Below are 14,550 nucleotides of genomic sequence, written 5' to 3'. Positions count from 1 at the left end.
ATTTTTTTTCACTCAAGATAGTTGCTGTTCTTGGCATGTGGCCAAAAGCCAAAAACGTTGAACAGGAAGTGGCAGCTAATGGAGCAAAGCATCTGGCAATCTCGGGGGACTGAGGAGGTAAAAATTGGATTCAGTCTAGCAGGAAAATGGGCCCTTGGTAAGAGCCTCATACTTGCAGTTATGACTCCTGAAGGAGTCCACACCGGGAGTGAAGGCGAACTGGAAATGGGGCATCCCTCGCAGGGGGCCGGGTGTGAGCTCTGTCCACCCCGGACTGGAGGACAGTGACCTGCACCTGCTCCCAATGCCTACTAGAGCGTAAAGCTCTCTCCTCATTGGAGCAATCTGAATCAGTCAAAGTTCAAATTAGTTTTCCATTTTTCATTCATAATGTCTGGCAGCTAATACAAATAACCAAGCATTTCAGGAAATAGGACCAAAGGACAAAAGTCAAGAACACAGACAATAGAATCTGATCAACAGGGGACCCATTTACTACTTGACATTTACTTTAAAATGACTATGATTACTATGTTAAAAAAAAAGCATGTTAACAGTAAGAATTTCACTAGGGAGCAAGGGTATAGAAAGTAATCTAATGGAAATTCAAGAACCAAAAGTTACATGAAAGAGAATTAAGAACTGAAAGTACAATTTTAATCGCAGATTAATCGCAGCAGAAGAGAAGTGAGCTAAAACATAGAGATTACTGTCAAATATCCAAACTCATGCACACAGAGGAAAAATTACATCAGATAGAGTAAAACGCAATAAAAACATGTGGGGCTTGGTGAAAATATCTGGCATAAGATACATTTGAAGTCCTTGGAGAAGAGAGAAGAGGATTATGGCAGATAATAGATTTGAAGAGATACTGATCAAGAACTCCCCCAAACTAATGAAAACTGTCAGGTCACAGAATTCAAGAAAAACTTCAAACCCTAAATTGGATAAATAATCTTTAAATGCCTACGGATAGCATCATAAAAACTACTTAAAACAAAAGACAAAAAGAAAATCTTAAAAGCAAATGAGAAAAAGGTATTTTATCCTGAAATGAGCAAAATATAAGACTAACCGCTAAATTCTCATCTGAAATGAAGGGAACCAGAGGCAGCAAATTGACATCTTTAAAGTGCTTAAAATAACTGACAACCTAGAATTCTGCATTCAACTAAATGTACATCAAAAATGAAGGCAAAATAAGAAAATTAGAAAGAGAATTTGTTGTCAACAGAGCCATGCTAAAAGACATGATCAGAACACCAATGGTCAAATTATTGATTTAAACCCAAATATATGAAGAATTACTCTAAGTCACAAAGGATGTTCAGCATGAATAAGAAATCATCCTTTGTTGTTTTAAGCCTCTGATACATGAGGATTTTGGGTCTATAATAACCAGCCACTATTGACTGCCAGATTGATTTGAGTTTTTTCCCCCATTTCCTTCACTTTTCTTTCTATTATTCGTAAATTATACTCCATGTCTATTATGCTTTTAGTGGTTACCCTAGCTCATTTTTTAGAATGCATACTTAACAAATTCGAAGTACTTTGAATAGATTTTCAAATTTTAATGTATATTCAAGGCTGCTGAGGATCCTGTTAAAATGCGGAGTATGATTCAAGAGGCCCGAGGTGGGGCCTGAGATTCTGCATCTCAGACGAAGCCCTGGGTGCCACCAATGTGACAGGTAGCTGGACCACACTTTGGGTATAGCGAGGTGTTCAGATTTAATTTGGCTTGCCTCATCTCCAAACATATACATTACTCTTTGTCCTCTATTTTAGCTTTATTTCCCCACAAGTTAAACTTTAAAATATTTACCTAATTATTGATTTAGATCAACTCACTCGCCAATTTCTTTGCTTGTCAGTCCTTCTTGTATCTCAGTTTACTTCTTTTAGAACTTCCTTCCGTGAAGGTGTATTTGTTTTCAACTCCACTTTTCATCCTGTAAAAAGTGTTTTTGTTTTACTCTCCTTTTAGGAAATAATTTCATGGAGCAGAGCATTCCAGAACATTGCCTTGTTTTCTGATCTCCCTCCGTGTTAACATGAAAAGGAGTCCTCTGTCTTATTGATACTCAGGACTCATTCGCTGTGATGTTCCTAGTTTCTGCTACATCTTTTCATGAAGTTATGTTTTATTTACTCTTTTTGGAGTAGACTGGGCTTTTGGACCTGAGAATTGGTGTCCTTTAGTGGGTCTGGAAAATTCTCAAATGCTGTGTCATTGAACACTGATTTGTTCTTGTATCTTGTCCTGTAGGGCCATTTGTTGGTCCTCCTCACTCCATGCTTTGACTCAGTTTCTCTTCAGTATTTTTTAATCTCTCGTTTTTCTGAGTGCATCTTTGCATCTTTATATGACCTTTTTTTTAACCTATATTCTGGGTTACTACTTCTTGTCAACTTTTATCTTGTATTTAACCTATGCATTTAATTTTTAATTGTATGATAGTTTTTATTTCTAGTTCTTATTTTTAGTATTTTATTTGCATCTTTTAAAAATATCCTTACATTTAAAGTATCATTTATTCTTTGTTTATATTTTCATGTTCCTCCTTTTTTTTTCAAAGAAAGTGTAGTTATAGTTTCTATATAGTTATGTGTACAATATCTGTTATATTTAGGAAACTGATTCTCCTGCATTTAATTCAAGGTTCCTTGTCTCTTTGTATTTTTCTTTTTCCCAGTGAGTCATTCATTTTCTTCAGAACTTTATCTGTGGGCATCCTCTGAGGCCTGGGATGAATTAGTATTCCTCCAGAAATGATGTGTGTTTGCTTCTGCCAGTTTCCTGGGGGCACTACTGACCTAGGACCACTTTAAATTAAATTGTCCATTTCAGATTTCGCGGACCTCACAAGTGGCGTAAACTTGAATGGCAAACCTGTGAAGGGTCTGTTGTGGTTATAAAATCTCAGGGGAGATTTTTTTCTCCACCAGTGCCAAGGTAGAGACTGGAAAGAGTCCTTGATCTTCTATTTTTGGCTGTGAGTTTATTTCTCATTCAAGCTTCTACAAAGGTGGTAGCCCACTGGGATTTTAACATTATGCAGGGCTCTCCTAATAGACTACCAGCTTGGAGAAGGCACCCCCCATTTCATCCTACCCCTCCAGCCCTATACAGCTTTCATGATGGAATCTCAAGCTATGTAGGATAAAAGGAGTCTATGCATTCTGGAAACTGAACAAGTTTGCCTTCCTTCTTCTCTTCCTCAAGTACCTGGTGCAAGCTGAAGTAGGCAGGTGACGGAGGTCGGTTGTCTGTTGGAACCCTTGGACACTTTCCACCTGTTCTGCACTTGCATCATATTACTCTATGCTTCTGGCCCAAGACCATCCTGGGAACACTACAACATGGAGACATTCATTTCAGTCTGTTCTTAATTAGGCTGAAACTCCCAATAAAATAGGGGTAGCATTTGCATTTTGCCTCAAACTGCCTGTGCAGTTCATACCCACTTCTTTGCACAAAGCAGCTTCTCATATTCAATGAACAGCATCAATACTGGCATTATGACTCATCTGTTTATCAAAATGTGAAAACACATGAACAGAAGTCTTGAATTTGGCTAATAATTGGTATGTGTTAGCTTGATCATTTCTGTATTTGGGGGCCTCCAATTCTGGAGAAATATGAACTTCTCCAATTCTGGAGAAATCAAGTTCGGTTTCATAACTATGCGTTTCAGAATGTTGCACTTCCCAGAATCTAACCTCCCTCTGGTTTCCTGTCCTCAGCCATCTTTCTGACAGTGGATGGAATCAAACTGGATGATCAAGTGGAAGAGATGTAAGATGTATGTTTTGAGAATGTTCCCAGACTTATCCCTGTGGTTGAGATCCACAGATAGTGTTCATAGCCAGCCATACTGGGAGAATGATGGAGACTTTCCTCGGGGCACGAGATGAAGCCCAGGGCTGTGGTCAGTTCCAGTGTGATTCTTCATTATTCCAAGGTCTGACCCGTCAGGCTCTCCGTAAGTCATGAGTTAGTCATACACTTGGGACCTAGGCAGCCCTCCAGCCTCCCGCTCTGAGAAGCCCCCTGGCTCAGACCCTCAGTCACTTTTCTTCCTCAGACAATCCATGGGGCTCCTTCTACCCCTGCTAACTCTTCTCCAGCTTGATTGCAGGCCCCATTGGATAGCTTGGACCCTGTGCTGACCCACCATATTTCCTAAACATCCCCCCTTCCTCTATCCTGACAAACTTTTACAACTGCCAAATTTCACAGGGTGCGCCTCAAAATAAGAATTCTGGATTTAAAGAAACAACGTGTTGGAGTCATTATGGATAATCTATGGTGTTACACATAATTCGTGTTATTTCAGAAGGGTGGAAGGAAACGGACACTCAAAGACCACTTCTGCCCAGTTTCTTTTTATTGGCTGCCCCTCCAGAAGCTCTGATTTATTCACAGTCGTTCCACTCATCCATCCTCAGGGATGATGCTGTTTTCTCTCTTCCAGCCTTCCTGGGAGATGAATCCTTCCCCCCCTTTCTTTCTAATCTTTATTTCTTGTTGAGTCTGGGAAATGTCTTTTTCACTGAGTCCAAGCCACTGTACGCAATTCTGTCTCTCCGCCACATGCTAGTAAAATCAGGCAGGTCTTTCTTCTGGCCAGTGAAGTGTCCCAGTAGCTTCTTAGAAGGCAGACCCCAGCAGAGAGATCAGTTTCTAAGGCCTTTAGTCTCTTTGTCTTGCCACAAACACCCACCTTTTGTTTAAATTCAGAGTGATTAAATAGAATTAGTCTGAGTTTGAGAGACTGTGATCGAGGTTGAGTTTCCTTTTGCCACTATTCTGTGTGACCTTGTTCAGATTATTTAATCCGTTTTCTTATCTATAAAGTGTGTAAATCAGTATTTTGCTTGTTCAGTGGTTGTGAGCATAGGAGAGCAATTGCCTCATCTAGATCAGTGCCTTACAAGTGGCAACGACCCTGATTATAGTTGTTATTTGTTTACTCACTCAGTAAGCATTCAGCCTATGATTGTCACTGTGGGGATGGTGATAACTCACGATCATAGGAACTTGGACTTGCCCCAGGGCCCTCCCTGGCCACGACACCCCTGGCCCTGCAGGGTGGGGAGACTTCTAATGTAGTCAGATGCCTGGAAGTGCAGAGCTCAGTGGCCAGGAAGCGTCTCCTGTTTAAAACGCCATGACCCCCCACCCCAGACCCAGTAAGGAATTCCTGTGTCGTGAGTCCCCCTCACGCAGCGCTTCTGAGGCTCCTCGGCCAGTGTGTCTGGGAAAGCTTCAGGCTGGAGGCATCAAGGAGTATTAATGTGCACATGTAGAATCTGTCAGGAATACGAGCTGTGGTGCAACAAAAACCACCTGCGTGGCTTGTGATGTTTTTGAAACAGAGTGCCGGAAAGGAGCGGCCCAGGGCCAAGGAGCAAAAAACGGGGCCTTGGATCCGCGTGCAGCTCGGAGCACAGGCCCGAGAGCTGGAGGAGGAGGGGCTGCGGCTGCGCTGCCGCCACTGCTGGGCCCTCACTGCGGAGCTGGGTGTCACTCTTTCGTGACGGATGGACCCTGTCAGACTGAGGCCGGCTCGATCCACTTCTGTGCATGCGGAGAAGAGAATAGAAAGCGTCAGGGTCTCCCGTAAAATGTAGAGAACGTGCCGTCCCCAGGACGGTCTTTCCCGTGCCCTTTACATCAGAACACACTAGAGAGTTATCCAATGGTGACACGAAGCCTTCCTGGGAGGTGCCAGGCCCTGGGCTGCACGGGCCCCTCAGACCCTGGGGTCAGGACGCTCTCCCACTACTCCTCAGAGCTTGCCCAGAACCCAGCAGGGACACTGCCCCGGTTTGGGGGCGCAGCCACTGCAAACAGGCAGCCCGGTGCCCACCCAGGGGCCCTGCTGCCGTGGGATAGAAAAGGCACCGCGGAGTGATTGTCTGGGCTGTCCTGTGCCTGCCGCCGACAGAGCCGTTGCCAAAGCAGGCCTCCCGCCTCTGCTGCCTGTGTGTGCGAGCCACGAGTCAGAACTGGCGTTTCTGTCCCTAGTGTGTGCCCTGAGAGCCTGGACTAGGGTTCGCTGGGAGCTCGAGCCTGGACGAGGGAACAGCTACCGAGACGCGCCGTGCTGGCAGAAAGCCCGAGTCAGAACCTGCAGTTCCAAAGTGATTTGCTGGACGCAGGTTGAGCCGAGCAACGTCCTTTTGCACCAAGTGGCAGAGAAAGAAGTCCAGCGACGTCAGGAGCGCGGAGATGCTGTGGACGTTGTGCGGCCGGAGGGGAACCGTTCCCAGACCAGCTTTCCCACCTACGGTGCTATCAGCAGGTACTCGCCCGACACCCCCGCATTTCCTTCCCTCTCCCCCTGCCGCCGGGAGGCTCCCCCCAGCCCCAAGGTTCTGCCCCCAGCCAGGGCTGTCCCCCCTGACTTCCCACGTTGGCTGATGAAAACCCTCAGGGATGGGAGAGAAGGAGCAGGGTCAGGAGTGTGGACAGCACCTGGATGAGGAGGGAAAACGCCAAGACCTGTGAGCGGAGTGGCGAGTTGAAGATAGCTCCTACTTGGAGGAGTTAGCCTGGGAGTCGCTGCACTGACAATGGGACGCATTGAAAACATTCTCCCCTCCCCGGGTGCAGAAATTATCAAGCGTGGAAATCTGAGAGACTATGAACTGCTGCTGGGAAGAAAAACTATTGTTGCCCTAAGTGGAATAGTTGCTTTTAATACAAGACAGGTAGCTGAACCTAGGATTTTTTTCACCCTGGAATATACTAATCTTAAATGATACTGCATATAAAAAAATTCATTATTATCTCACAACTGTTTTATAGAGTAAGCAGATAAGGTGATGTTTTGTCTCTTTTCCAGAGGAGGGAAATTGTGAAGCTCAAGACGAAACCTGAGGAGAATCAGCACAGTTGGATTCCCACGCCCGTTTTTCGACTTCAAAGCTCGTGTTCTTTCCATGTGGCCTCGTTTTTTATTTTTACTCACCTGGTTTCCAAGCCCAAGGCCTTCCTGAAATAAAACATAATAAAATGCCTATTTTTGACACACAAGGTGGCGTGTGTATCTGTGTATGTCTGTATGTGTATGCGTGTTTAGGGAACATTTAACATGGCTTGGTTTCCAGTCATGCTATGTGTAATCAGGAGGGACTCTAGCCTGACTTTTGAGCAAAGAGGTGCTGGTTAGGTTTGTAAACATCTAATTTGCTTAAACGAAGTGTAATTAAAAATAGCTGAGTTCTAAACAATGTTCCTTTCAGGTATGTTCCCATTATTTCAGGAGATGGCGATTAAAAGCTAAAAGAAGGATGATCTTCATTTTTTTTTAGATGCGTTACTGTTTAGAGTCGAGCTGCATGCTCTGAAATTAAAATGTGGGTCTCTGCTTCACACTGACTAGCTGTGTAGCCAGAGCAGAGGTCGATAAAATAGGCATTTGCTGAGAACTTGCTGGGTGTCACATGCAGCGCAGTAAACCCTGCCGTAGGGGACGACATATTTACTTACCCCTCTCTCCGTTGGTTGCCATGGGCTTGGGTTCTAGCCCACCAGATGTGCTTCTGCACCCTCCAACTTGTTTTGTCAGCGTAGTTTTGGTTACCTTGTGCTGACAAACAACTCCCAACTCTCAACAGCTTGCCACAGGAAGTTTTGTTTATTCCCGACACAAGGTTCACTAAAGGTCCAGATGATTATACAAAAGCTGTCTTTTCCGTGGTACTTCCATGATTCAAAACACTGCAGCCTTTATCATCTCCATGTGAGACTGCTGCATTGGGAATCAAGAAAACAAACGCACGATCGGCCAGGCTTTCTCTCCTAAGCTGTGTCTGCGAGGGGCACACGGCAATTCCAGCAGTCTCCTGGGCACTGGCGCAGAACACCCCTCAACTGGGAAGGCGTCTAGGAGGGAGAGCCCACCTTCTCCCTGGGAGCAGGGAGACAAATCGGTAGTGCTGCCCACGAGTAGAGGCTGCTGCCACCCTGCCTCGGCAGGGAGAGCCTGAGCAAGAGGCTGTAAGCAATCCCAAACAGTAGCATCTAGCAAGAACCAAATGAAGAGCAAACCGAGCTGAAACAATTTGTAGACTTATGTGGGCTGAGGTGGTCAGAGGGGCCGAGCTAAGCTGGGCCTGGAGACATGGAGAGGAGCTGGAGGAAGGGAGCGGAGCTCCTGACAGGAGGGAGGCCCGGGGTAGTTCTCCGAGGAAAGAGCACAGCAGGTGAGCTGTCCTCGGGCCCATGCAGGGTGAGCCACTCGGCCAGGGCTGCATTTTCAGTGGTGCTCCATTATTCAGGCACAATAAACTGAGGACTGAAAGTAAGTTAGGGATAGCAAAAGTCCCACGTGGAGAGACACCTGTGCAAGATTTGAGTGACCACGGTTTTCCCGGGGAGACCTGGAAGGGCCTTCTCCAGGATGGAGGGGCGCCCTCCTGGAAGGTGTTCCCAGTGAGCCAGAGGGACGTCGAGTGCTGTGTCCGTCGAGCTGTTTGGCCAACGCCTAGAGCTTCTCAGCTTCCTTTTCTAGAAAGGAAATTTTGAATCAGGTTTATTGGAGGGTAAGTTACATCTAGTAGAATCGATCCTCCTTCTGAGTGGACTGCAGTGATTTCTAACAAAACGCAGGCAGTCAGGTAACCCGGGGTGCAACAAAGATGGAAAACGCCCACGTCCCCGGAACAAGTTCCCCGGCTCACTGCACCCGCCCCTCCGCACCAGCCCGGGGCTCCCACTGCTGCCTTAGGTCCTTAGAGTCGGGCCTTTTCTAGAATGCTATAGAAATGGAAACATACAGAAGGTAGCTTTTTCGAATGTGGCTTTTTTTCATTTAGCATCATGCATTTCTGACTCATCTGTGTTTGGTGCATGTGACAGTAATTCATTTCATTTTATTGCCGAATCCTGTTCCATTCCCGGGATGTTCCAGTTTGTTTATTCATTCGCCACTTGAAGGGTGTTTGGGTTGTTTCCAGTTTGGGGCAATTATGAATAAAGCTGCAATAAACTTTCCCATCTTGATTTTTATGTGACCATTTATTTTCATTTCTCTCGGGTAAATACCTAGGGGTGGGATCACCAGGTCAAATGGTAAGTGTTTGTTGAACTTTGCAAGGAATTGCCCAATGCATTTCTAGTGGGCCTCAGCTCCTCCCTTCATTTCTACCGCAGCTTGCTCTCACGATGCACTAAGGAAGTTTTTAAAGGCAATGATGGTATTTCATCCTCCCGTATACATGTATTTCACAATTTATGAAGTACTTTATGTCCATTGTCTTATGTGACTCTTGTAGCAACCAGAATAGGAATGGTGCCAAATTGGGAGTCGAGCACCCCGAACAAGGCCCTTCCAAACTCAAATAAATCCTTTCACTCTTCTGGGTCTCAGTTCCTTTATTTTCAAGAGTAGGAATGATATTCCTAAGGGACGTTATAGGGATAATTGTGATGAAGAGCTTGGATTTTAATGTCATTTTGTGTTTAAATCCCAGCACTGTTACTTATATGTCTGTGGTATCAGCAAGTTACTTGACCTACCTAAGCTTTACCTAGAGTAATAACAGTTATTATTATTCAGGAGCAATTATCACTTCATGGAGCTACATTAATGGTTAAATGAGATATATGTAGAGAGCACTTAATAGTGTCTCCCAAGAAGTAAATGCTCTATAAATAAGGGTTATTGTTACAATGGAGACAGTATGCCTGAATTGAAAGCATTATATGAAAGTGAGCCATTTGGCAATGAACAAAATTAGGACTCAACGTATTCGATATTAGTGATACTCTCCATCGTAACATTTCGAATGTGCTTGAACTGTAAGCTCAGAACTCTATCTGCCCACCATGTGGCCTCTTCCAAATCTTTCAAAGGATTGTGCAAATAAACCCTCTTGTGACTACAGCCTGCAAAGCTACAGCGCTGTGTCCTTCTCTGCCTTTGCTCTTTAAGGCCCCAAACTTCATGCACTAAGGTGGAGTCTGATGACCGTGGAGGGAGAGGATTCATTCTCAAAGCCACGCTGCATCTAGAAGAAAACTGGCCAGGGATCCCTGGGCCTGAGGGGCTGTTATGAGGGGCTGTTATGAGACGAGATCTCTGGGCTGCTCTTGATGTCACCAAGGCCCTGCAGGGAGTGTGGCATCACACTTACCGAGGCCACGTGGGGGACCCTCATCGAGTTGGGTTGAGGAAGATTTTTACGAGGTACAGAGATTTGCTTCAGTGCTCTCCTGGAAGTGGCTGGGTGTGGGTGCACACATTCGGTGCCCAGGTGGCAGGCAGGCACCTGGCTGGTTGCTGCATGGTTAATTGAAATAACCGTGGGGCATGGTGAGCATCGTTACTTGGTCATCAGACATCTTGTATGGCGTTGCTTGTTTATTTTAACTTTTTTTTAATTTTCAAATCACTTCAAGCTAAGAGAAAACCTGCTAAACTATTACTAAGAACTTCTGTGTACCATTTTCCCAGATGAACTAATTTTTAACATTTTGCCACATTTGTTTTATCACAGGCTCTTTCCTTATTTGTGTGTTTGCATGTGCACACTTTGTAACTTCTCTGAACCCCTGGAGAAGAGTCTACACGTGCTGTGCTCTATTACTCCTCAATGCTTTTACATGCATTTTCTAGCAAAAGGGAATTCTGTTATATAATCACTGCACAGTTATCAAATTGAGAAATGCTTTGATACAAAATGTTTCTTAAACCTGCATTGTATATTCCAGTTTTGTCAGTTGCCCCCATCATGCCCTTGCTAGTATTTCCTTTTTGTTTGCAGGGTCAGGCACGGGGTCACAGGGTCACATGTTACATTTGGTGTCTGTTAGTCCACAATAGTTCCTCGACCTAGCTAAGCCATTCATGTGATTGACATTTTGGGACTGTATGGAGTCATTATTTTGTAATATTTTATAGAACATTCCTTCACCAGGGTTTATCTAATGTTCTGTCATGATTATATTCTGGTTCTTTGTCCCCGGCTGGTCTTCCAGAGAGGTGGCCTTGTGTCCTTGTTAGGATACCACATCCCGAATCTACATTGTTTATCTGCTCTCACTGGTGGTGCTAATTTTGATCTCTGGTCAAAAGGTCTTTATTTTCTCAGCTTACAGTTATGGCATTCATCTTGCAATTGGCACTGATTAGCGATCTTGCCTAAACCAACATTCACCACGGTGGCTACACTGCTTTATTGCCATTCATCTACTTCATGGATCCTCTTGTAAGAAAAAGCCCCATTTTCTCTGTGTGTCTGTCTATCTATCTCTTTACCTACCTACCTACCTACCTACCTGTAAATATTCTATCATCTATCCATTTCAGGGTATATTCATGAACTCATATTGTAATCAATGAGCCATAATCCATCATTATGGATGATTATCTTGATTTTGATGCCAGCGGTTGCCCCTTCAAGCTCTCTCTCTCCTGTGTCTTTTTTATACTCCCCCTGCATTCTCTTCAGAAATGTACTTTCTGGTACAATAAGATATTTCAGGCTCATCTTGTCTGTTTTGCACTCCAGCCATGGAATCAGCCCTTTCTCCAAGGAACTTTTTCTCTCTATCGAGAAATGGCGTCGAGGAACCAAGATCCGGGGGCTAGGTGGGCTCGTGGCACTGGGTGTCACTCTGCTTGTCAGCACGCTCAGCGGGCAAGGCCGGGGTTGGGAAAACACATACATGTATACACTTATGTGTATATACACAAATGACATATAAAATATATATAAATGGATATATGCATATATATGCATCTTTAGAAATGACTAATTCAGTTAACACCTAAATTCCAATCCAACACCACTTGATTTCTTTCCTCCCCTTTCTCCCAGCTTGCTTCTTCCATAGTGAGAACTTCAGCCCCAATCACATCAGCACGTTTACTCAGTTCTACAACACATAAAATTAGTTTTAGAATTGCTGGACCCAAAGTACTATGAAAACAAATGAAATCCTACTCAGAAGAGGCCCAAGGTTCATCTGCAGTTGCATTTCCTCTGGCCCTAAGTTACACATTCATGGTGTTGTATTCTGCACTCACTTGTATTAGATCTATTTTTTTCCTTCAGTGTGATTACATGTTTTCATTTTAAATTTGATGGATGTATTTGTCTCTTCTTTTTTCATTGAGTGTGAGGCTTTCCCCCGCATCTTTGTTGATTTGATGTTTGAATGTGTAGGACATCGCTATGCTTCCCAAAGTTCCCACTCTACAACATCCACACCCCCAGGAGTGTCTCCCTCCATCCCTGCTCCGGCCTCCGCCAGGCAAACACTTCAGTTGTTTATGTTAGTCCTTCCCACCCTTCCTTATGCAAAAAACAATCAGACTAATACGCGTTTTCTGTTTTCCTTTTCTTTCCTACACAAAAGGCAGCACACACAATGTATGTTATTTTCACTAGTTTTTACAAAGACTCAATATAACAAAAGATCCAACTGTACCCTCTGCCTTGTCTGTGCTGTGGATTTACAACACTTTCATACAGTGGGTAAGTTGAGCCAGCAAGATGCTTCTGAAGCACCGCAAGGCTTGGGCATAGAATTGGCCCCCCACACCCTCGGCTCCTCCTTCTCCTCCTGCTTGTCCACATAGATCTGATGTAGCTCCATCCCGGAGGACTTGACCCTTATTATAACCCACTCTTTCAAACTTTTAGGAACTCCAACTTCCATTTTAGTTGTCCAGAATTCTCTTTCTATCTTCTATGTGTGGCCAACACTGAACCATCCTTCCTGACCTCGCTTACTTGCCACCTTCTCTAGGAAGCCCTCGTTAAACTACTCTGGCAACCTTATGACGTCTCCAGCAGCACCTGGCACGTGTCTCAGCTACAACACTCACTGACCTGACTCACAACACTTGGTACACTCCCATGTGCCCCCTACGAGATGTCTGAGTTCCTTGAGAATCAGGACCTTGTTTGTCTCCAGGGATGGACATGGTGCCGACTGAAAAGATTTTCAAATGATTCACTAAATGGACAATAATCTTCTCCTTTCTGCATCTTAATCTATTTTAGATGGCTGAAGAAGGGTCTACAGGAGATTATCTCTGTAGGATCCTTACAACTCTGATCTGAGATGCTAAAAGGCAAACGGATTTTTTTTTTCCTTGACCGAATTCATCACTGACAGGAAGGGGGCGCCATTTAACAGTTTGTGGAGAAAAAGTTTTAGCTTTGTAACTTGCTTTTATAGAAAGACCCGGTATTACCATTCTATATGAAACTGAAATGTATTTCATGTTTCTCTCTGATGTCAATTTACTTAACCTCTGACATTTGATTAATAATGAAGCTCAGGATACTTCATCTAAGCTCCACTGTAAATTTGTGCATAGCATTATTTTTATAAACTCTAGGTAGATTTATAAAAGGTTAAGAATGTTGATAAGGAAAGTGAATAATGGTTGCTATCTGACTGAAATTTATTAACGCATTTCTATGTGACTGTTTATGTGTTTGTATTGCACTGCAACGTCTGGAATTGGTGGAGGGCTTTCTCTGAATAAAAATTGAAACCAAAATGTATATAATAAATAATGCCTGTTTCTATCAAGATAAAAAGCAACAGCAGAAAAAAAAAGTTTCTGTTGGTTTCTTATGTAGGTGCTTTGTATTAAGGTTGTGCCCACACTTTAGGGAACTTGGTGCCTGAAACAGTTCAGAGCCCAGAGTACGTGGAGGTCCCGTAGCACCACATGCAGCTCTGAGGCCCAAACAATTGACCAGAATGCTCCAACTGTCTGTTTTAAAGGAGAGACAGTCTTGGCAAAGCCTCTCCAGGATGCCTGCTCCGCTTTCAAGGTGCCTGTTTCGATCTAAGTTGCGTTAACGGCCCGGGCCCAGCCCCACGAGGCATAAATAGAGCTTGTTATTGTAAGAGGCAACCTCAAGCCACTCTCCAGTGCAGTTACATAAATAAGACCAGAGCTGGCTTGGAAGGGATGTAAATCTCCTGCTAAAATGGGAGAAGAGGGAGCCATTCGCTTGCAACCACAGTTAACATGCTGACGGAGTTTCCAAATAAACTTTTATCTCTTAAGACTGATTGCTAGTGATGGTGATAAAAATGAGCATGGGAACGTAGCCGCAGAAGTGACCACACCTTTCCAGATTCCTCAAGATAGTTTTTCAGCTCTGTCTTCACTGGGCACTTCCCTGGAAGCAAGGCCAGGGGGCTCTGTGTCCTGAACGTAACTCACCTCTCCCGCAGACCGAAAGGGGGAGTGTTGCCCAGCCTCGGCTTCTCTTGCAGCCCCTCTGTGTCAGCCGCAGAACACAGAGCTGAGCGGGAGAGAGGGCCCACCTAGAGGACAGGTTTTAAGCCAGCCATTTCCGCTGCATCAGCCGTGCAAAGCCATTGTGCCTCAGCCTTCATTATGGCACAGAAAAGCCCCAGGAAGTCAAGGGAAAGGGCTCCATCTTTGAGTGAGTGCATTATGGGCGCTGGGACCGGAGTCAGACCCTCGGTCCTGCCTGCACATTTGGGGGGCGTTTTACAAGCTGGAAGATGTGGCTGGGAGATGGCCATTGTCA

The sequence above is a fragment of the Phyllostomus hastatus genome, unplaced genomic scaffold (assembly GCF_019186645.2).
Source record: "Phyllostomus hastatus isolate PE091 unplaced genomic scaffold, TTU_PhHast_1.1 phas_contig_402, whole genome shotgun sequence".
Taxonomy (NCBI): domain Eukaryota; kingdom Metazoa; phylum Chordata; class Mammalia; order Chiroptera; family Phyllostomidae; genus Phyllostomus; species Phyllostomus hastatus.
Note: the sequence above shows the minus strand (reverse complement) of the source record.